Raw genomic sequence first — 24,096 nt, 5'->3', positions numbered from 1 at the left:
TATACTCAGATTTGGAATTAGTTGCCTAATGGATCAATAATACTTTAACACATGAATTTGTTAGTTTTTAGTTACAGAATCTATAGAATGATTAAGATGTAAAGCGTGCTAATTTTCCTTGGTTAATAATAAAGCCGGGGCTTCCCTGGTGGCGCAGTGGTTGAGAGTCCACCTGCCCATGCAGGGGACACGGGTTCGTGCCCCAGTCCGGGAGGGTCCCACGTGCTACAGAGCGGCTGGGCCTGTGAGCCATGGCTGCTGAGCCTGCGCTCCGCAACGGAAAAGGACACAGCAGTGACAGGCCCGCATACCGCAAAAAAAATAAATAAATAAAATATTAATAATAATAATAAAGCCAATTTAAATTGCTATGAGAAATTTTGTTTAAATTTGCTCTTTAACACATTCTGCTCAGGTACAAACTTGTACAGTATTGGTAACCACACATTTGGTAAAAGAAGGAAATCTGTGAGCTCAGCCATATGCTAAGATAAATCAAGTACGAGAAGCCAGTAGCCATGCTTAGAAAAATCAATACAAGGAGTGAATGAATGAAAGGCCTAATTTAGGGGGAATGGACTCACTACCACTAGGACTTCATAAACCTAACCAAAACCCTTGTGTCTTCAATGATATAAAATACATCTCCATGGTGACTTTTAATTTTTTGTTTGGTTTTATTATTTATTTATTGGTTTAATAATGCAGTTGCCCTAGTCATGGCATGTCTGGATCTTTTTTCCCTCTTGTGCCAAAAGCAAATGGTTTACATGCCAATGTGTCATGGATATAGTTGGGGCTCTGCATTGATGAAATGTATTTTTTAATTTCTCTTCATATTAATCTGCAAACACAATGCTCAGGAAATGTAGGAAAATGAGCCTCTTCTATTAGGGCTACCATATATAGTTGTGTAGGTTGTGGACTGTACAACAGTCCACAAAAGCTGATTGTTCGTTATGTAATTTTAGGTTCCACATTCTTTATTATGGAATAAACTAAATTTTTGTGGTTGAGAAAAATGTTCAGTGAAATAAAATTTGACTAAAATTAGAAGTGAAAGCCATTGTATTTATTTTCCATTGAGAAGGAAAAATCCATTTGTTTAATATTAGAAAAAAAAGAGAGGAGATTGAAGTGCAAGGCTCTTGGCAACCACTATGTGAATCATTATTCTGCTCATTCTTTGCTCCTTTTCTAACATACCCTTTTCCTCAACCAGTTCAAAATGCAGAATGTCTGTGTCTGGCAAGTGGAGTCAGCAGCAAAATTTCTCTGAGATGCATTTTTATATATTTGCTGTCAGTAGAGATGAAACTAGTGAAATTCTTCCAGCCCTCACCACTGAAGACATGAAATACTCTTCACAACCCCAAACACCCTTTTCCCAACAAGATAATGTCAGGCACTAAGAAGAAAACAATACCTGAACAAGATCTATAGTCTATCATTTTCCAATGGGCAATAATTAAATATATCCTCATGTTTTGCTCTTGAAATTACACATATAGTCCCTGAATAATCAATACTGTTTATTTTGTGTGCTATCATCCTCTTAGACCTCTTTTTGGTTGAACGTATGGATAAAAACCTAAAAATGATTGCTCTCGTAAGATTTTCTGTTGAGATCCCAACTGGCTCAAAGGCATCGTAGCTGCTTTAAGTGAGATGTGGTGGGACTTTTCATTTTGTTTAAAAGTAATACAGACAGTTGTCTCTTCCTTATTAGAAAACATCAAATCCAGGAGGATTTTTTTTAATGATCTCAAAAATTGACATATATATGCCAGTATTACATATATAATGATATATATATAATATAGGGCAGCCAAGTAACTGTCAATTTATATATATGTATATATGTATATGTATCTCCTCAGGTGCATGGACAGAGGTTGTAGAGAACTAAGGCGAGGGGAATGGATTTCCTCTCTGTAAATTGAGTGAGGGCATCCCTTTAATAGGCTCTAAAAGACTAAGCAGCTGGCAGTTGAAATACAAAAAAGGTATGCGAGGAAGGAAGTAGTCTGGAGGTCATGATCAGCCTGGTTTTAAGAGAGACTTCACAATGAGTTGAAAAAGAAAGTTTAAGGACTTCCCTGGTGGTGCAGTAGTTAAGAATCCGCCTGCAAATGCAGGGGACTCGGGTTAGAGTTCCTGGTCTGGGAAGATCCCACATGCCGCAGAGCAACTAAGCACATGAACCACAACTACTGAGCCTGTGCTCTAGAGTCCATGAGCCACAACTACTGAGCCTGTGTGCCACAACTACTGAAGCCCGCACGCCTAGAGTTCGTGCTCCGCAACAAGAGAGAAGCCACGGCGCGCACCACAATGAAGAGTAGCCCCCGCTCGCCACAACTAGAGAAAGGCTGCATGCAGCAACGCAGCCAAAAATTAATTAATTAATTAATTTTAAAAAGTCACCCAACCGTACGTTCTTGGAAAAAAAAAAGAAAATGTAAAACTGGAATTGGGGTAGGGAGTGGGTGGTGGGACTCTGCCTGATCGAACTTACGCATTAGTAAAAAAAATAACAAATTCTACCTGTATGAATGAATAGGTCTCCAAAAACTTACTTGGTGAGATTATTTAATGTTTTGCTTTGTTAAAACTTCTTTTCATAGTCTATTTCAAAGTAGTGAAATATGGCTAGAATCTGCATCTCAAGTAAATCATAATTTGGGTCTTTAGTTAGACTAGAAAAAACTAAATGTTCCTTTCCTCCTGGAAGCGGGAGACCCTACTTTCAGGAAGAATATCTGTGAAGAAAAAACAGACTCAGAGTAGTATGCTTTGAAATCCGGACTTCTACAAAGTGATAACATTGTTGTAATAGTGTTATAAAGTGTTTAACGGTATGGTTTAATGGGGGGGAAGTGGATGAGACGATATATGATAAATGTCTAGGTTTTTAGCAAAGAACTCATACTTTAAATCTTCTTATACTTAAGAGTTAATCTCTGAATATGAGAAGATTTCTTAGTTAAATGTGACAGAGAAAAAATATTTATGGAAAAGGAAACTGGTTAAATAACATTTTCCTTTAAATAGCATTTTGAAACAAAACTTCATGAAAACAGTCCAGAACTACAGGCACAAATATTAAACATATTAAACAATAGGATTTAATGTGGTGCTTTCAAAGTTTTATCAAGAGACTACCTGCAACAGACTCACTGGGAGGGTTTACTAAAATGCAGATTCCTGGGCCCCACCCCATACTTTTAAAATTGGGGGAGATGAGAACTCCAGAATCCGAATTTCAACTAATACCCTCACATGACTCCTAAGACCACTAAGCTATGAGAACCACAGCACCCAGGTTTATTGTGGGTAGAATACATGCAATGTACCCATTTTTGTACCCTCAGTACCTAGCATCCTGCCTGGCCCAGAGCAGATGTTCAGTAAATGTTTACTTAAGCAACTTGTGTAGGGGAGATGGTCTTTCTCCTCTAATCATAGCGTTATAAGTCCAGGTGTTTACTTAAGGAAAATATTCATCTATGTCCTATAATTACCAGGAGAAAACAAGTACAGAAGAAAAAAGTGAAACCCAAAGGACATGGGCTGGAGAACTGGAAATACATTATAAATGTATTTGACATGCATATTTAATGTGTGATATAAATGCATAAGCTCAATTAATGTGCTATAAAGGTGTCAGCTCAATTAATTAAAGCATGAAACTTTTCTGCTCAGAGGCACCATTTAAGAAACAGGGCTTCCCTGGTGGCGCAGCGGTTGAGAGTCCGCCTGCCGATGCAGGGGATAGTGTTTGTGTCCTGATCCGGGAAGATCCCACATGCCGCGGAGCGGCTAGGCCCGTGAGCCATGGCCGCGGAGCCTGCGCGTCCGGAGCCTGTTGCTCCGCAACGGGAGAAGCAACAACAGTGAGAGGCCCGCGTACCGCAAAAAAAAAAAAAGAAATAGCAATGGGGGCTTCCCTGGTGACACAGTGGTTAAGAATCCGCCTGCCAATGCAGGGGCCACGGGCCCATGTGCCACAACTACTGAGCCTGCGTTCTAGAGCCCGCAAGCCTAGAGCCTGTGCTCCACAACAAGAGAAGCCACTGAAATGAGAAGCCCGCACGCCACAACCAAGGGTAGCCCTCGCCGCAACTAGAGAAAGCCCGCACGCAGCAATGAAGACCCAACGCAGCCAAAAATAAATAAATAAATAAAAATTTATTAAAAAAAAATAGCAATGGATCAACATAGCCCAACATCTCAATTGCAAAAAATATGTAAAATATCTGTGTCTTATGAGAGTAGGATAATTTTCAATATAAAAATTAACAATTTAAAACTGCAATGGAAAGATCCTGGAATGAGTTTGCCAAAGAAGAGGATTGGAATGGCTTTGGATAGGATATTTAAAAGGGCCATTAAAACTATTCAATTAGCAGGTTGTGAGACAGCTGGGCAGGACAGAGTTGGTGGTTGGGTTGGCGGTAATGAGAAAAGGGAAGTTAGACCAGTATCCAAAGATGTACCAGAAGTAGGTCTGATTGACTGAAGGATGGAAATGAGAAATGATTGCAAATGCCCTTAAAACCCTGCATGATCAGAAAAACCTGAACCTAATCTACTTATCCTCCCATCTACAAAAGAAAACATTTGCCTATTTTAGCTCTTTTCTGATTACAACTTAGTCTTTCCTATCTATTTACCTACTGATCAATTTTAAAATAAATTTATAGCACACTTCTGCAGTTAAGGAATTTATTTAAAAGATTAAAATGAACAAAGCATGGTATGATAGCGCCAGAATCAACCTTTTTTGGTAATATGTAATGTGCATTATTAAAAAATAAAAATCAAGTCCTGTCCATCCAGTAAGTTTCCAATGAAAGGGTCATGTACCCATTTTTCAAAACAATGGAAGAATTGCTTTTTTTTTTTAAGGTTATCTGTAACTAAGTTGTTTGCTACTTGGAACTATTTCTCTTAGAAGTAGTGTTATGTTAGTCATGTGCCCCTTTTAGATTAGTTTTCTACGCTAGCCCACAAAATCATGCCAGGGTCACTCTGAACTCAGAAGTCCCAGGAGTAGTGAGTCTTTCTGAGCCTTGAGATCTGAAACCCAGAGTCACTCTGAAGTTGGAAGGATCCCTCACCAGTGGGTCTTCCGGGAGGTATGTGTTGGGGTGTGGCACAGTCAAAGCGGTAGATCCAGCGGTCCTCTTTGTTGGAGAAAAACTTCCCTGTCGTGGGAAGGTTCATCTTGTAAATTCAAAATTTGGAGGTTTCAGAGCCTGATCTATTGAAAAGGCTCTAAAAGGCAGAAGTCATGGAATATGAGGTTTGGTATTTTCATGTCTTCATCATACAGAATACCAGTGAACAAGTAACCTGAGATTTTGTTGATATTTCAGACAGAGCAAGTCTAATGGGGAAAAAAAAAGCTATCCCACAAAGGGTAATTAGCAATCTCCAAGTAGATGGTACACCTTTGACACAGCTTACAATAATGGCTCATGGACTCCCTCTTCCTTGATAACGTGGGAACCACTAGTATTTTTTTTTTTTTTTTTGCGGTACGTGGGCCTCTCACTGTTGTGGCCTCTCCCGTTGCGGAGCACAGGCTCCGGACAAGCAGGCTCAGCGGCCATGGCTCACGGGCCCAGCTGCTTCACGGCATGTGGGATCTTCGTGGACCAGGGCACGAACCCGTGTCCCCTGCATCGGCAGGCAGACTCTCAACCACTGCGCTACCAGGGAAGCCCAACCACTAGTATTAAAGTGGGAGACTGTAAAGAGGCCAACATGGCAAAAGTTTTTTCCCTTAATTAAATCAGAACCAATACTAGTAGAAAATAAAGCCCCATTGAAATACACAAATAAGCGTATTGCTTCTTTGAAAAACATGATAGAAATAGAAATTGTGGGTTTTTTATTTTCCCCTCCCATCAAAATGCTATTTCTCAGCATTCCACAGTTATATTACATTATTTTAAGTGTGTTTCAGTGTATCCTTCAGGTGTTTCTTTTGCCATCCCATATCCTGGGCTGTTAAATTTCAGTTGAGTGATACCTTTGCACACAGGAGTTTTAAATTTTGGTCTGTGTAGCAATAATGATTTAGGTTTACCTTTATCATATGACTATCAGGAAATGGTTCTTTTCTTTGCATACCATTGGGATGACTTACATAGCCCACATTTTACAATCTTGGTGTGATGTATTGGGATCCATAAAGGTAGGCTTGATTGCTAGTTCTAAAACTCCATGAACCTCCAGGTTAAGAACCCATTCTTAGAGGGCTTTTTTAACTCTCCATTGCAAAATTTACTAAAACAGCTATTTGATATAGTGTTAATATTGTTAATCTTCCAATTAACTTCACTAAACTTTGAGGAATAAAGCTAGTGCTTTTTCCATTGTAAAAGTAATTTTAGGAGAAATAGGTACTCTCACACCCTACTGTTGAAAGTGTAAATTTTAAAAACATCTTAATTGTGGTAAGATACACTTAACATAAAACTTACTATCTTAACTATTTTTAAGTGTAAGTTTCAGTAGTGTTAAACACATTCACATTGTTATGTAACCAATCTCCAGAATACTTTTTATCTTGCAAAAATAAAACTCTATACCCATTGAACAACTCTTCATTCCCTCCATCCCCAACCCCTGGCAACCACCATTCTACTGTCTAGCTCTATGAATTTGACTAATTTAGGTAACTCATATAAGTGGATTCATACAATACTTGTCTTTTTGAGGCTAGCTTATGTCACTTAGCATAATGTCCTCAAGATTCATCCATGTTGTAACATGTGTCAGAATTTCCTTCTTTTAGAGGCTGAATAATATACCATTTTTATGTATGTACCACATTTTGTTTATCCATTCATCTGTCAGTGGACACTGGGGTTGCTTCCTCCTTTTGGCCATTGTGAATAATGCTGCTATGAGCATGAGTGTGAAGAGTGAAAGCTTACACAAAATTTCTTGGAGGAAATTTAGCCATGTCAATAAAGTTACTGTGGATTGGCGATTGAAGACCTAAATAAGGATTATAAAAGAGAGAATGAGAGGCTTCCCTGGTGGCGCAGTGGTTGAGAGTCCGGCTGCCGATGCAGGGGACATGGGTTCGTGCCGCGATCTGGGAAGATCCCACATGCCGCGGAGCGGCTGGGCCGCTGAGCCTGCGCGTCCAGAGCCTGTTCTCTGCAACAGGAGAGGCCACAACAGTGAGAGGCCCGCGTACCAAAATAAAAAAAAGAATAGTTAAAAGAGAGGATGATAAAATTATGGTTAAGTGAGGGGTTAAACATTTAAGTAGGTATGTTGTATAGAAAACACATTAAAAATTTGTGTACTGGATCAGAATTTTGAAGGATTTAGGGTTAGATTGGAATATTACTGTTAAAGAGGATAAATTAATGTAAACTTGAGATTTTCTAGAGAAATACCTTTTCCCGCTCTGCATTAAGGTGGCCTAGCAGTGTTATCATCCCGGCTACACCAGGGCAACATGAAATGATATAATTTGTAACCTGAGCATGTATCCAGATTTTGGTCTTTAATTCTAGCAGCCATTACAAGTAGTTAATTTCATGTCCTACAACAGGGAGAAAAATCAACATAGGCTTAATATATCTTAATGTTTTCAGAAAGCAAGGATGTCGGGATTCCCTGATGGCGCAGTGGTTGAGAATCTGCCTGCCAATGCAGGGGACACAGGTTCGAGCCCTGGTTTGGGAAGATCCCACATGCTGCAGAGCAACTAGGCCCGTGAGCCACAACTACTGAGCCTGCATGTCTGGAGCTTGTGCTCCACAACAAGAGAGGCTGCGACAGTGAGAGGCCCGCGCACCGCGGTGAAGAGTGGCCCCTGCTTGCTGCAACTAGAGAAAGCCCACACACAGAAACAAAGACCCAACACAGACAAAAATAAATAAATAAATATTTTTTTTAAAAAAAAAGGAAAGCAAGGATGTTTTTTAATAGTCACTGCAATGTTGAAAGGACAATGGAGCCAACTTAAAGTTAGTCCTGGTTAACTTATCTCAATTTGAACTTTCAGAAAAAAAAAAGATAATTATGGCTAATTGAAATGAGTTGCATCTGTGAAAATCCATGAGTCTGTAATGGTGCTCAAAAAAGAAAAATCTACATATATTGTATAAAAGGAAATTGTGACCTAAATATGGCAAATAAAATAGAATATGCTTAATTTTTAAAATGTATTTAATTAATTGTATTTAATTAAGTGTATGTAAATGTATTTTTAATAAATAGGGAAATGGCATTTGTGGATGTCTTATTTTTTCTGTTAAATATATCACAATTAATAAATTATAGATACATATTTATGATTCTAAGATAGGTTTTTGTTTTTGCATTTTAACATGTCTGAAATTGTGCTTCTACAGTGGATTGCCTTTTCAGTTGCTGTTGGTGAAGAGCTGTATGTTCATACTTGGTCAGAGCTGTTTATAATGTTTTCACTTCAGTTGAGTAATGTGCATTGTTGGTATTTTACAGGTGGAATTTAACCACCATTTGAAATGTCTTTTAAAATGTTTCTACTGTAATTTTGGCATTGAAATGAGGTATTGTGTACACAGAGAGGCAGTGAAACAGAGCAATGGAATGTGCCTTTGATATTAGTGAAGGCTTCATCTTCTGAGGAATGTCAACATATTTTCCATATTTTCTTTCAATGCAACAACTATGTGCTTTATGGAAACTGAGAAAGAGAAATACTCAAGTAGATGAAGCTATGTTATATTTTGTCATTAGGATACATACAAAAAGATTCTTATTACTCAACAAAAAATACAACTGAAGGCAGGAAAAATTGCCAAATCCCTTGTAATAATTTCAGAACAATGAGAGGCTAGTTTAACTGATTACTAAAGTCATGCAAGACTATTGTTAAGGCATTATGTCATAGTTTAATTAGTTTTTTCCTTCTTATATAAAGGAAGGTATATAAAGGTATATAAAATAATGGAGCAGCTGACAGTAGCATCTTATGCTTGATAAAGTATGGTGTGCATTTTTTTCTCTATTTGATTAAGAAGGGAAAGAAAAAGTTATGGAACTCTGAGATAGCCAAATCATAATGGAAAAAAGGGAGAACTCTACAAGGATAGGAAGAACGAGGAAAGAGAGTCCAAGAGAGGGTGGAAAGATGGTGGATTAGACACACGTTCAAAAGAGGCAGGTGGGGGCTTCCCTGGCGGCTCAGTGGTTAAGAATCCACCTGCCAATGCAGGGGATATGGGTTCGAGCCCTGGTCTGGGAAGATCGCACATGCCGCGGAGCAATTAACCTGTGCTCCACAACTACTGAGCCTGCGTTCTAGAGCCTGTGAGCCGCAACTACTGAAGCCCGTGCACCTAGAGCCCATGCTCCACAACGAAGGGTGTGGGTAGCCCCTGCTCACCACAGCTAGAGAAAGCCCGCACATAGCAACGAAGACAGAACACAGTCAAAAATAAATAAATTACATAAATAAATGTATTTTTAAAAAATAGGAGAATTGTAAAATAAATTATGATGTGTCTGTGACAGAATACTATATAGTGATTAAAAATGATGTTGTAGGTATATAAATTCATAGAGAAATGTTAAAAATATATATAATGGGTAAGAAAAGCAGGTTTTGAAAAGGTAATAATGTAGGATCCTATACTTTGAAGAATTATATTCACTTCTTTTGTATAGCTTCCTAAAGGTAGAATAACTCAGTAAAGTGTCCTTTTTCAAAGTCTATTTGTTTAAGTCCTAATCTGCAGTAATCTCAGAGTATTACTATATTTGAAGGGACTTTAAAGAGGTAAAGTTAAGTTAAAATGAGGTCATTAAAGTGGGCCCTAATCCAATATGACCTGTCCTTATAAGAAGAGGAAATTTGGACACAGATACATACAAAAGGAAGATCATGTGAAGACACAAAAAGATGGTCATCTGCAATTTAAGTCCTCTGTACTTCTAGCATGTAGCTTCCCAACTGTAATAAACATTATAAATCTATGCTGTCCTCATCATTTTTATCATCAAGGAGCGAGGCCTCAGAAGAAACCAACCCTGCCTATACCTTGATCTTGGAATTCTAGCGTCCAGAATTGTAAGAAAATAAATTTCTGTTGTTTAAGCTACCCAGTCTGTGGTTTGTTATGGCAGCCCTAGCAAATGAATACACTATTGATCCACCTTCTCAAAATTTTCAGGAGCTTGTACCACGAGTGATGTATGAGAATACCTGTTTCATACCTTCTACTAGTTAATTAGTCAGCCAAACTATAGTATCATATCCTAGTTTGCATTTCTTTGCATTTTCCTTATGTTAAAAAGTTGTATGACTCTTCTGAATTTGGATGTCATTATACTGCCATGATCGGTGAACCAATTGATTACTCTTAGATGAATAAAGCTGAGCTGGCAACCAAGGTGTGTACTCATTGGGCCCCTCTGAAGGGGGAATCAGTTATCATGTCACCCACACCTTCACTGTCAATATCGCACCCCCTGTGTGTGTGACAGCCCTGGCTATAGGGCTGCTCCCCACCATTCCTCCTCTTAGGCCTCACCATGACTACTGTTTTTCCAGTTTTAACACCAGTTCTTCCAGAAACCACACCCAGGCAAGTATGTGGAACAGGCAAGTATTTCAATCCCAGAAATAATCAGAAAAATCTCCATAGTGAGCACATCTAATGGGCTGAGCACCACAATAAACAAAGACAATTTCCGTGTGCAAAACCTAAGTAAAACAAAACAAACAACCCCCCCCACCACCACCACCAAAATCCAGTCTTAAAGCTCAGGGATACTTTGGACCCTGAAGTTATTTGCCTTGTATTGCAACATCCTTATACCTGAATCACCTAGTGACTAAAATAGGATGCTTTACAAGGGAAAACTTGCTAGCTAATTAAATTAGGGCAAGGTTAATTCATAGAGAATGCCATGAAATGTGAAGGAAATAGGCTTTTCTGACTGTTACCAGCAGGAGAATGGAAGCTGCATTTGAACCTGAATACATCCCAGAGGCTGAGAGTAACTTCACCCAGCAGGTGTGTACAGCTGGGTGGACCAGGGAGAGCAGTTATGAGCCGGCAGCCCAGAAGGTAGGTCTAAAGATACGTCTACTTATCTCATAAGATGTCTGCGGCGACCTCCTTTGGGCACATGAAAACCTTCCTTCTGGTCGATTTCTCTACTTCCTGCCCCATGTTATATTCTTAGAAACTGAAAAGTGCTCTGAAGACAGATGCTCGACAACTCACAGAACTCGGATCTTACACGATTGTCACTGTCCATAACATGGTACATATTGCTGTAGAAACTTCATGCAATAAAATTTTAAAATATCATTTTGTTACTTACCTGGCTCACTTTCTATAACAGATTTTGGTGGTAGGAAGTCTTTTGGTTTTCACCACGAGTTATTTCAAACCGTTTGCCATGGTAAATTCACTTCCTCTTCCTTTTCTTGCATAAACTTATCTAAGGTGCCACAGTGTGGTTACCCCACATTCTAATACACCAGAAATATAATGATAATACTTCATTGATGTGCACACCAAAGCTTAATTTTTCAATGCTATTTTCTACTGACAACTCTCAGTCTAATATTCTACACCATAAATATGTTTGGTGATATCTGAGTTAAATGGACACTACTTCTCCCTTTCCTCTCAGTTTAAAGCCTGACTAACAAGCCTTGCCAGTTTGGAGCTCCAGAAATTGATTAGCATCTGCATAAGTGCAGCCTGGCCAGTCCAACAGTTGTGTTTTATCATAGAAAAACATTCCAGATTCCCTTCCCCCCATCCACTCCTCCTTAGGCTGACTTTTTGCCACTTGAACCTAACATCTCCAAATTTCCTGAGATCTCTTGGGTTGATATTATCTTTATATCTTATAATAAGTCCTGATGTTTGATTCCATCGTATCTTTCTTGCCTGGGTAAGTTAATATGGTTCCCTCAAGCATATAAGCGACATCCTATTACACTTCCTTTATCAACGTCAGTGTGGTCTAAGGGAGGATTCTGAACCAGGGGACAGAAGATTTCAATTCCAGCACCAGCTCTTTTTATAACTGGTTATGTGACCTTGGAAAAGCAATTTAAGTCCTCCGTGCTTCTAGCATGTGGTTTCCCAACTGTAATAAATATTCTAAATCCATTCTGTCCTCATCATTTTTATCATCAAAGAACATTTATCAAATGCCTACTTGGTGATGGCACCTTGCAGGGTGAGGCAGGCAGGCAGGCAGTGCCCCTGTTATTCAGGGGTCTAAAGCAGAGACTTTGAGCCTCATATGAGCATTTGACCACAAAATTTAACTGCTCTTTGGAGAAATAAGAGGAAAACACACAGTAGAAAAAAAATTTTTTTCCGGTAAATGTATTTAATATTTTTAAAAATCTGTCTTTTATCTAAAGATTAAATCTAATATATTTTTGGTATAAAAAGTCATCTCTTTTATGAAACACATCATTTCTTTCATGAAATTATGGTCATGGTAAATATTACTTTCTAAAACTGTTCTCACCAAAATAAAAAATTTTGCTTTTTAAAAAATTTTATCTCCAAAAGTGTTTACTAATGGGAGAATTTCAAATCTGAGATCTGGCTGGGCCATATATCCGTTGAGAAAGGGTTTTCATCCCACCTCTAGAAGCCATCTTTCACTTGGAGACTCTGTAGTGTGTAGTTCTAGAACATTCTGAGTTGGTAGTCTCTGGGCAAGAGGAGACCTAGTGCCTCTATTGCCTTTTAGTGCCTGTGTGGTGTGGGTAAGCCCTTTAGTCCCTCTGCACCTTAGGCTCCTCATCTGTAAAATGGGGTTGAGAGAGGTCACCTTTTATCCTAATGGGTGACAAAGACTCTCTTCTTGACCTAACTCTAGTCTGGTTCCTCTAAACTCTCAAGGCCCTGACCTCAGCCTCTGTCCTTGAGACATTAGTCCAGTTTTAGCAAGAATCCTGCTGGGTCAGTTTAGTGGAAAATCCCGCACCCTTGATATCTGATCAAATTCCTCATCCCCCACTCTTAATATCTTATCACCCTGGCTTGCCTTCAGCAAGAATCCTGTTGAGTCAGTCTAGCAACAATCCCACTGGCTTTGATATTTTATCTTAGTAATTTTCCATACGCTGATCCCCATCCTGCTCTTTGGCTATAAATCTCCACTTGTCATGTTAGGAGTTGAGCCAAACCTCTCTCCCCTCCAACACACCCCATTGTGGTAGTCCCCTTGAATAAAGTCTTCCTTTTAACAAGTATCACAAATAACTTTTTCTTTAACATAGGACACCTGAGAATGACATGTGTATTTGCATAGCTCTCTCTGGGCCCCATTCCCTGGGCACTAATTGTATACAACTTCACCCCTCTCACTCTCCCTTGATATAGCACACCTGGATGCCAAGTGAGTTAAATTAATTCCATTTTAACAGTGGTTCTCAAACTGGAGTGTGCATCAGAATCACCTCTAGCACTGGTGTATCACAGGTTGCCCCACCCTAGAGCTGCTGATTCAGTAGTTCTGGGGTAAGACTTGAAAATTTGCATTTCTGTTGAATTCCCAAGTGATTCTGCTACTCTTGCTGGTGGTCCTGGAACCACACTCTGAAAACGATTGTAGGGTAAGAACTTTGAATCCACTAGAATTTAGTGATCAACCAATCAATCAGTCAATCATTCACGAACTGTACTCTTATTATTTGTAATAAATTACTTTCTATACTTTGGTTTATCTGCTGAATTAGAGACCTCCAAGGACCGTCCATCTAAACAATTCTTTGATGTTTGAGGCAAGACAATGGGTCTTGACTCAGTTGAAGCCTGACTCCCTCTGCAATCATATCCTCTTTCATCTCTTTCCAGTGCCCCATCCACCCCACCTACCTAAAGACTCTAACACTCAGTGTCATAGGGACCAAGGAGGGCACACCGTGTCTTGGTTTCCTGCATAAAAATGGAGTGCTGGGCTTCCCTGGTGGCGCAGCGGTTGAGAGCCCGCCTGCCGAGGCAGGGGACAAGGGTTCGTGCCCCGGTCCGGGAAGATCCCACATGCCGCGGAGCGGCTGGGCCCGTGAGCCATGGCCGCTGAGCCTGCGCGTCCAGAGCCTGTGCTCCGCAACGGGAGAGGCCACAGCAGTGAGAGGCCCGCGTAAAAAAACAAAACAAAAAATGGAGTGCTCTTCTCCAAGTCTTGTCAACCGTAAGGAGAATCTTCTATTTTTCTCCGGGATCTATCTAAGGGGATCAAATCTACATTCTGGCTCTCCTGAGGGTGGAGGGAGGTCATTCCAGGCCCAGCAAATGCTGCAATTTGCTTTTAAGAATGTCCAAGACAGGCACCACGGTGATATATTGCTCTTTCTCTGATAAAGCCTACAGGTCATTTTAAGTTGAAATCCAAAAGGAACCAAAGAAAATACACACACACACACACACACACACACACACACACGTGTGTATATATATGTATATATATATATATATATATATATATGTATGTTTTCCTAATAGTGACATGTTGTCCGTGAAATATTTTAATGAATTGTTCCTCAGAGGCTGGTGGTCTAAAAGAAAGAAGAAATATTTCTCTGGGAATTTTGGAAGTCTACTGGAAGTCGGCCAGAAGCCAGGAAAGACAGCTTAGCATTACAGGGAGTGAGAAGTACACTGGGCAGCTGACCCTTCACTCCAGGTCCAGTGTCTTTTAGAAGGAGGCTCTGGTAGGTGCATTCACACAATGGAACGCTTTATCCCCTCAGGCTTTTTTACAACAAACCACCACCGTGCCTTTCTAATGAGAATTAATTATAAGAGTAGTCAACTCATGGTAGCTCATTTTTAATTAAAAAAGCTAACATGTATCACGGTTCTCTACGTGGCAGGCATTATTACAAGGACTTTCTTGGTATTAATTCATTTAGTCTTTACAACAATCCCATAAATACTATTATTATCACCATATTATAGACAAGGAAACCGAGGCACAAAGAATTAAGTTGCCCAAGGTCACACCACTTAATAAGAGGTAAAGGTAGGATTCAAACCAACTCTGGCCCTGGAGTCTCATTTTATGCCGCTTTTTTTTTTTTAATAGAGGACAACAGGGCTTCCCTGGTGGTGCTGTGGTTGAGAGTCCGCCTGCTGATGCAAGGGACATGGGTTCGTGCCCCGGTCAGGGAAGATCCCACATGCCACGAAGCGGCTAGGTCCGTGAGCCATGGCCTCTGAGCCTGCACGTCCAGAGCCTGTGCTCCGCGACAGGAGAGGCCACAACAGTGAGAGGCCCACGTACTGCAAAAAAAAAAATAGAGGACAACAACCTTGCAGATTAATCAAATCCATGATTCAATGTTTTATTGAACCACTCAACAATCAGAAATTGTGCTGGGATAAATTGTGTCCAACCTCCCTCCTCCCCGCTGTGAAGCTCTCCAAGTCCTAACCTATAGTACTCCGGAATGTGACCTTTAGAAATAGGGTAGTTGCAGATGTAATTAGTTACAATGAGGTCACACTGCAGTAGGGTGGGCCCCTAATCCAATATGACTGGTGTGCTTATAAGAAGATGGCCATTTGTAGAAGACCTTAATAGACATCTCTCTAAAGAAAACATACAGATGTCCAGTAGGCACATGAAAAGATGCTCAACGTCACTAATTATTAGATAAATGCAAATCAAAACTACAATGAGGTATCACCTCACACCAGTTAGAATGGGCATCATCAGAAAATCTACAAACAACAAATGCTGGAGAGGGTGTGGAGAAAAGGGAACCCTCTTGCACTGTTGGTGGGAATGTAAATTGATACAGCCACTATGGAGAACAGTATGGAGGTTCCTTAAAAAACGAAAAATAGAATGACCATATGACCCAGCCATCCCACTACTGGGCATATACCCAGACAAAACTATAATTCAAAAAGATACATGCACCCCAATATTCATAGCAGCACTGTTCACAATAGCCAAAACATGGAAACAACCTAAATACCCATCAATGAATGAATAGATAAAGAAGATATGGTACATATATACAATGGACTACTACTCAGCCATAAAAAAGAATAAAATAATGTCATTTGCAGCAACATGGATGCAACTAGAGATTATCATACTAAGTGAAATGAGTCAGAAAGAGAAAGACAAATACCATATAATATCACTTATATGTGGAGTCTAAAATATGGTACAAATGAACCTATCTACAAAACAGAAACAGACTCATAGACAAAGAACAGACTTGTGGTTGCCAAGGGGGAGGAGGAATGGGGGAGGGATGGAGTGGGAGTTTAGGGTTAGCAGATGCAAAGTATTACATATCGAATGGATAAACAACAAGGTCCTACTGAATAGCACAGGGAACTATATTCAATATCCTGTGATAAACCATAATGGAAAAGGATGTGAAAAACGAATGTCTATGTTTGTATAACGGAGTCACTTTGCTGTACAGCAGAGAGTGCCACAACACTGTAAATCAACTCTACTTCAATTTAAAAAAAGAAAAAGAAGATGGCCATTTGAAGACAGAGACCCACCACGTGGCTATAAAGGTAGGTGCTGGAGTTAGGCAGCTGCGAGCCAAGCAGCACCATAGATTGCCAGCAAACCATCCGAAGCTAGGAAGAGGCAAGGAAGGAGTGCCCCTCTAGCCCTCCAAGGAAGTTTTCAGAGAAAATGTGGCTCTGCTAACCAACACCTTGATTTCAGACATCTAAACTCCAGGACTATGGAGACGATAAACGTTTGTTATTTTAAGCTCCCACTTTGTGGCATTTTCTAATGCTAATAAATGTTGTGGACTGAATGAATTCTTCCAGCATTTACTAAGGGACTACTCTTTGCCAAGACTATCTAAAAATGGGGCTGGGCTTCCCTGGTGGCGCAGTGCTTGAGAGTCCGCCTGCCGATGCAGGGGACGCGGGTTCGTGCCCCGTTTCGGGAGGATCCCACATGCCGCGGAGCGGCTGGGCCCGTGAGCCGTGGCCGCTGAGCCTGCGCGTCTGGAGCCTGTGCTCCGCAAATGGGAGAGGCCACAACAGTGAGAGGCCCGCATAACGCAAGAAAAAAATAAATAAATAAATAAATAAATGGGGCAACAAGTCTTAAAAATCAAGAGTAGACAGTGAATAACATCCCCCCCTCCCTCAAATTTACAGATGACTTCATAAATATTAGCCCCCAAGGTGTCTTCCAGAATCCCTAACACAAACATGACTGTGTTAAGAGTTACTTTCTGGGCCCTCCTGTTCCATTAATCTATTTTCCAGTAATGCTTCACCTCTTTTCCAGTTCCTTGCCCCCCTCTGGTGGAGGTGCTAAAGAATGTAGAAAGGTATGAAAAGCAGATGGCAGGAGGGAGAAGCACAACTCCCAAAGCTGATCATGAGAGCCTACACACCACTACCAAACTGTAGGAAAAGCACTCTGAACACGTTTCAGACATTAGTATCTAATGAAGGCTTATCAAGGTACTTTAAAAAAGGTTTGCCCAAAGACAACGAAGGAAACGATTATTCTGAGAGTAAATTTATTGAACATGTTGAGTGAAAAGAGCAAAGAAAAGTATATGTCATATAGTCTCATTTTTATAAAACAATGATAAAAATACCTGTGTACATATGTGTGTGCAAAACTGTTTATGTACAGATATGTATATTTGAGATTGTGTGAACATGGAGAAAGAGGTGAAAGTATACTGTATTAGTTTCCTATGGTTGCTATAACAAACTGCCACAAACTTGGTGCCCTAAAACAACAGAGAGTAGTTAAATTCACACAGATGGAAAGTAGAATGGTGGTTTTCAGTTATTGGCGAGAAGGGGGGAAGGGGAGTTGTTACTGAATGGGTAAAGACCTTCAGTTTCGCAGGATGAAAAGAGTTCTGGGAATTAGTTGCACAACAGTGTAAACACACTTAACATTAAATGTACATTTAAAAATAGTTAAGATGATAAATTTTACATTCTGTATATCTTACCACAGTTTTTAAAAAAGCTTTACACTCTTCAGATGAGTATTATTTTTAACCCTATTTTGGAGGAAATGAGGCACTGGAACTTGCCCAAGATCACAATCATAGTAAATGGCAGAGCCGGGATTCAAATCCAGGACAATATGACTCTAAAGACCTTCCTCCTAAACACTATGATGTATCAAAGATAACCTAAATAGGAGGGAAGTCCAAAAGGGAGGGGATATCCGTATGTGTATGGCTGATTCATTTTGTTGTGCAGTGGAGGCTAACACAACATTGTTAAACAACCACACTCCAATACAAATTAATAAAAAAAAAATTTTTTTTAATAAAAAGAAAAAAGACACCCCCCCCCCAAAAAAAAAAACAAAAACAAAGTCATTCTTTTATGGTTCTGAAGGCCAGAAGTCTGCCATCAGCTTCTCTGGGCCAAAATTAAGGTACTGGGTGGGCTGCACTCCCTCTGGAATCTCTAGGAGAGAATCTATTCCTTACCTCTTCCAGGTCCTGGTTGTTGCTGGTGTTCCCTGACTTATGGCTGCATCACTCCAATTTCTGCCTCTGTGGTGATATTGTCTTCTCCTCTCCTGTGTATCAAATCTCTCCCTGCTTCTCTCTTATAAGATCCTGGTGATTGTATTTAGGGCACTCCTGGATAATCCAGGATAATCTTCTATTTCAATATTCTTAATTTAATCACATCCGCAAAGATCCCTTTTCCATATAAGATGACACAGGTTCCAGGAATTAGAATCTGCTATCTTTTGAGAACCATTCTTCAGCCCACCACAGTTACATGGGGAGGAGCAGAATGGTAGCCAGCCTTCAAGATGAGCCCCAGTGATCCTTTCCTTTTGATATTTGTGCCTTTTTGTAGTCTCTTCCCACACTGAATGAGGGCAGTCTATGTGTCCAACATGATGTGGAGAAGTGGCAGTGTACGATTTCCAGGCTAAGTCACAAAGGGCATTGTAGTCTCTGCTTTGCTCTCTTGGATAGACTGCTCTGAGGGAGACCAGCCATCATGTGAGGACACCCAAGCAGTGCTGTGGAGAGGCCCATATGCAGAGGAACTGAGGCCTCCCATCAACAATGAGCACCATGTTGCCAACTATATGAGTGTGCCACCTTGGACGTAGGTCCTCGGGCCCCAGACAAGTCTTGAATAATGACGGCATTCTCAGAACTGCTCAACTACCCAGCCAAGCTTTTACTGACCCACAAAAAGGTATGAGAGATAATAATGCTTATTGCTGTTTTAATTGTGGGGTAGTTTGTAGCAATAGATAGTCCCTATGGGAAAAGGAGAAACCAAGCCAAAAAACCAAGTAAACAAAACAATACTGAAAGAAATCCCTCTTTCTACCCCTGCATTTAAGTAAAACTATATATTAAAAAAATTCCACAGAGAATATTTTGGGCTCATACGATATTCATCTCTGAGAATAAGAAATGGATTTGAGCGACATACAGCATTTTACATTCTCAGGAGCAGAGGGGAAAGAGCCTGAAGTTTTGTTGTAGTTACTCTGCATCTTCTATACTGAGGAGTATAATTAGTATCTGTTGTTATTGCTTACCCTGTATCCATTCTCCTTCTTTCTAGTAATAGGGCTCCACTTTTCCTCTAGGGAACTACTCTGGAAGAACATAAAGGAGCAAGAGAACGAAAAAAGAGCCTATTTGAAGGCAGAATTGATTGAAAAATAAACAAAGGAAGCCTCTGGATGCTCTGCTTATAACTTCAATAATCTGTGTAGGTCATATATTTAAAGGTGTACCTAGTTATGTGTGTGTGATGCCAATGCACTCCTCTTCTAAATCTCATAAACTCCTTGGATAAAAAAAGATGATGTATTGTACAAGCTGTTAAAAAATTCAAAGCTTTCCACTGCTTCACAATTAAGTATAGATTAGTTTAAAGCATTCTACAATATGATCCAACCATTTTTCTAGTCTTCCCTCCCTCTATGTGGCTAAAACATTGTATTAGTCAGCTCAGAGCTGCTGTGGCAAGATGCCATAGACTGGGTGGCTGAAACAGTAGACCTTTATTTTTTCAGTCTAGAAGATGAAAGTCCAAGATCTGGGTGCCAGCAGTGTTGGTGTCTGGTGAGACCTCTTTTTGTGGCTTGTAGACAACTACCTTCTCACCATATCCTCACATGGCCTCTTCTCTGAGCACATGTAGAGAGAGAAAGAGAGAGATATCTGGTGTCTCTTCCTCTTCTCATAAGGATACCAGTCCTATTGGGTTAGGGCCCCACCTTTACGACCTCATTTAACCTTAATTACCTCCTTGAAAGCGCTGTCTCCAAATACAGTCACATTGGGGGTTAGGGCTTCAACATATGAATATTGGGGGGAGAACACAATTCAGTCCATAACAGATATTGACTGCTCACCAAATATCCATGTGCTCCCTAACATTTCCCAGGCTCCTTACAGTCAGTCAGGGTCATGTGACTAGTGGTGGCCAGTTGGCTACAGCAAAAGACATTTCTGATTGAAGATTTTAAAAGCTTGGTGCATGACCTTCAGTTCTACTTTCCTCTTAATGACCTAGAAGCCATATATTCCAGATGGTGCAGGTATAAGATGACATGGCCTCCATTAGCCTGGGTCTTGAAATGGCTATGCTGGGGCAAAACCCCCTGTCAGCTTGCAATGGACATGTGTCATGAATTAGAAGTAAATCCTTGTGGTGTTAAGCCTTTGTAATTTCAGGGTAAATTTGTAATTAAGCAAAACCTTGCATATCCTGACTAATTCTTGAACCCTATCCTTCAAACTACTAAATAAATGGAAAGATGGTCCATGTTCATGGATCCAAAGTCTTATTATTGTTAAAATGGCAATACTCCCCAAATTGATCTACATATTCAACACAATCCATATTAAAACCTCACTTTTTTTTTAAACTGAATTTGACAAGCTAATCCTAAAATTCATACGGAAATGCAAGGGACCCAAAATAGCCGAAACAATCTTGAAAAAAGAACAAAATTGGAGGAATCACATTTCTCAATTTTAAAACTTACTACAAAGCTACATTAATCAAGTCAGTGTGGTACTGGCATAAGGACAGACATATATATAAATGGAATAGAATTGAGAATCCAGAAATAAACATTTACAATCAACTGATTTTTCAACAAGGTTTCCAAACAACTAAGTAAGGAGAGAGTAGTCTTTTCAACAGATGATTCTGGGACAACTAAATATTCACATGCAAAAGAATGAATTTGGACCCCTAAAACACACAACATACAAAAGTCACTCAAATGAATCAAAGGCCTAAATGTAAGGGGTAAATATGATGGCAGAAGCATAAACAACAAAAGAAAAAATAGATATATTTGACATCATCAAAATTAAAAATTTTTGTGCTTCAAAGGACATCATTAAGAAAGTGAGAAGCAACTCACAGATTGAGAGAAATTATTTACAAATCATATATGTAATAAGGATCTTGTATGCAGAATATATAAAGAACTCTTACAACTCAACAATGAAAAGAAAAAAATTGATTTAAAAGTGGGCAGGACTTCCCTGGTGGCTCAGTGGTTAAGAATCTGCCTGCCCATGCAGGGGACATGGGTTCGACCCCACATGCTGTGGAGCAACTAAGCCCGTGTGCCACAACTACTGAGCCTGTGCCCTAGAGCCCACGAGCCACAACCACTGAGCTCACGTTCCACAACTACTGAAACCTACGCACTCTAGGGCCCATGTGCTGAAACTACTGAGCCAGCGTGCTGCAACTACTGAAAGCCCGCACACCTAGAGCCTGTGCTTTGCAACAAGAGAAGCCCACACTTACTGCAACTAGAGAAAGCCCGCGTGCAGCAACAAAGGCCCAACACAGCCAAAAACTAAAATAAAATAAAACCCCATATTAAAAATAAATAAATCAATTTTTAAAAAAGAAAGAAAATGGTAGAGCAATATCTTAAAAAAAAAAAAGTGGGCAAAGGATCTGAACAGACATTTCACCAAAGAAAAAATAAAAATGGCCAGTTAGCACATTAAAGATGCTTAACATCATTAGTCATCAGGGAAAATGCAAATGAAAACCACAATGAGTTACTACTTCACACCCACTATGTTGGCTACAAGAAAAAGAGGAAAAAAATTTTGGAGAGGATGTGGAGAAATTATAATCTTTGTACCTTGCTAGTGGGAATATAAAATGGTATAGCTGCTTTGGAAAATGGTGTGGTATTTTCTTAAATAGTTAAACATAGAGCTACTATGGCCCAGACTTTCCACTCCTTGGTTTATACCCAAGAAAAGTGAAAACATATATCAACAAAAAAACTTGTACATGGATGTTCATACATTATTATTTATAATAGCCCCAAAGTGGAAACAATCCAAATGTCCATCAATTGTTGAGTGGATACCTATGTGTTCTTTTTTCTTTTTTGAATAAATTTATTTATTTATTTGTTTGTTTGTTTTTGGCTGTGTTGGGTCTTCGTTGCTGTGCACGGGCTTTCTTTAGTTGCGGTGAGCCAGGGGCTACTCTGTTGCGGTGCATGGGCTTCTCACTGCGGTGGCTTCCCTTGTTGTGGAGCACAGGCTCCAGGCGCGTGGGTTTCAGTAGCTGTGGCTCACGGGCTCTAGAGCATAAGCTCAGTAGTTGTGGTGCACGGGCTTAATTGCTCCGCAGCATGTGGGATCTTCCCAGACCAGGGATCGAACCCATGACCCTTGCATTGGCAGGCGGATTCTTAACCCCTGCACCACCAGGGAAGTCCCTACATATGTGTTCTTAATGCCTCCTTAATTTCTGGAATAATCTTTACCTGACCCAAACCTAGATTCAACCATTTCTCCAAGGAGTCCTGGTTTCTTTCATCATTAGTGAATGGAATTTAGAACCAAAGATCTGGGCACTAAGTATACTCGTTGCTATTGGGCTAGTTGCTTCTAGGCATTATCAAAGGACAGAGCTGGGTTTTCTGGTATTAGGTTTTTTTTGTGTGCGTTACGCGGGCCTCTCACTGTTGTGGCCTCTCCCGTTGCGGAGCACAGGCTCCAGACACGCAGGCTCAGCAGCCATGGCTCATGGGCCCAGCCACTCCGCGGCATGTGGGATCTTCCCGGACCGGGGCACCAACCCATGTCCCCTGCATCGGCAGTCAGACTCTCAACCACTGTGCCACCAGGGAAGCCCTTCTGGTATTAGTTTTAAAAATAAAGCATCCTAATTTATAAATTTATATGATATCCACCCACCCCTTATAGTCTTCTGTGAGTATTTATGGATTTCCCTTGATGGAGTCCCACATACCAGAGCCCCAAGGAAACAAACTATGGTAGTCCATGGAAAATGGTGGAACATGTAGTGAGAATGAGAAATAAGCTTTTGTTACTGTAAACCCTTGAAATTTGGGGTCATTTGTTACAATCAGCCTAATCTAGCCTAATCTGTTACAGTAATTAGCACAAAGCACTGGACTAGATACAAATATCATTTTAATATAAGTAGCAAGAAGTATTAGGAAGTTAAAATCTTGCTTGCTTTCACATAAATACGTAAGGCATCAGCAGAGCAGAAGAACTATCAGAAATTTCTAACTTGTCAAATTTCCTAAAAAGCATCTGGTACTCAATTCTGACATAATAAAGGCCAGTCTCTATATAACAGAGGTTAAAACCCCAGGAGAAACAGGGTAACAAGGGCCATGTTTTCCATATAAAAATTACTTCACTAGAATATGAGGACTCCATGTCACTGTACAGATTTATGAAGAAAACAGAATTCTTAATAGAGCCTCGGGCATCTGCTCATATCATGAAGGGAAAGCACTCCCAGAAGCAAGTAGACAACATTTGCCTAGAACCTGCTATTATTACACTCTGTGCATATGGTAGCTAAAAACTCATTAGTTCTATAATTCTGGCTGAAGTTGGCAAGCCACCTCCAGAAATATTTCATACAAGCAAAGTGACAGAAGGCAATTTCCTTTGTTACAGGATTAGCTGGTTAGGGTAGTGGTCATGCACACAAAAATCATCCAGATAAGAGTGAAAACTACTCTTATGAAATTTATTTGCAGCTTCTGGTAAGTCAGTCTTCATGTCATTGGCCTCAATTTTGTCATCCAAGA

This window comes from Lipotes vexillifer, unplaced genomic scaffold (assembly GCF_000442215.2).
Source record: "Lipotes vexillifer unplaced genomic scaffold, Lipotes_vexillifer_v1.1 scaffold2000, whole genome shotgun sequence".
NCBI classification, from domain to species: Eukaryota; Metazoa; Chordata; class Mammalia; order Artiodactyla; family Lipotidae; genus Lipotes; species Lipotes vexillifer.
Note: the sequence above shows the minus strand (reverse complement) of the source record.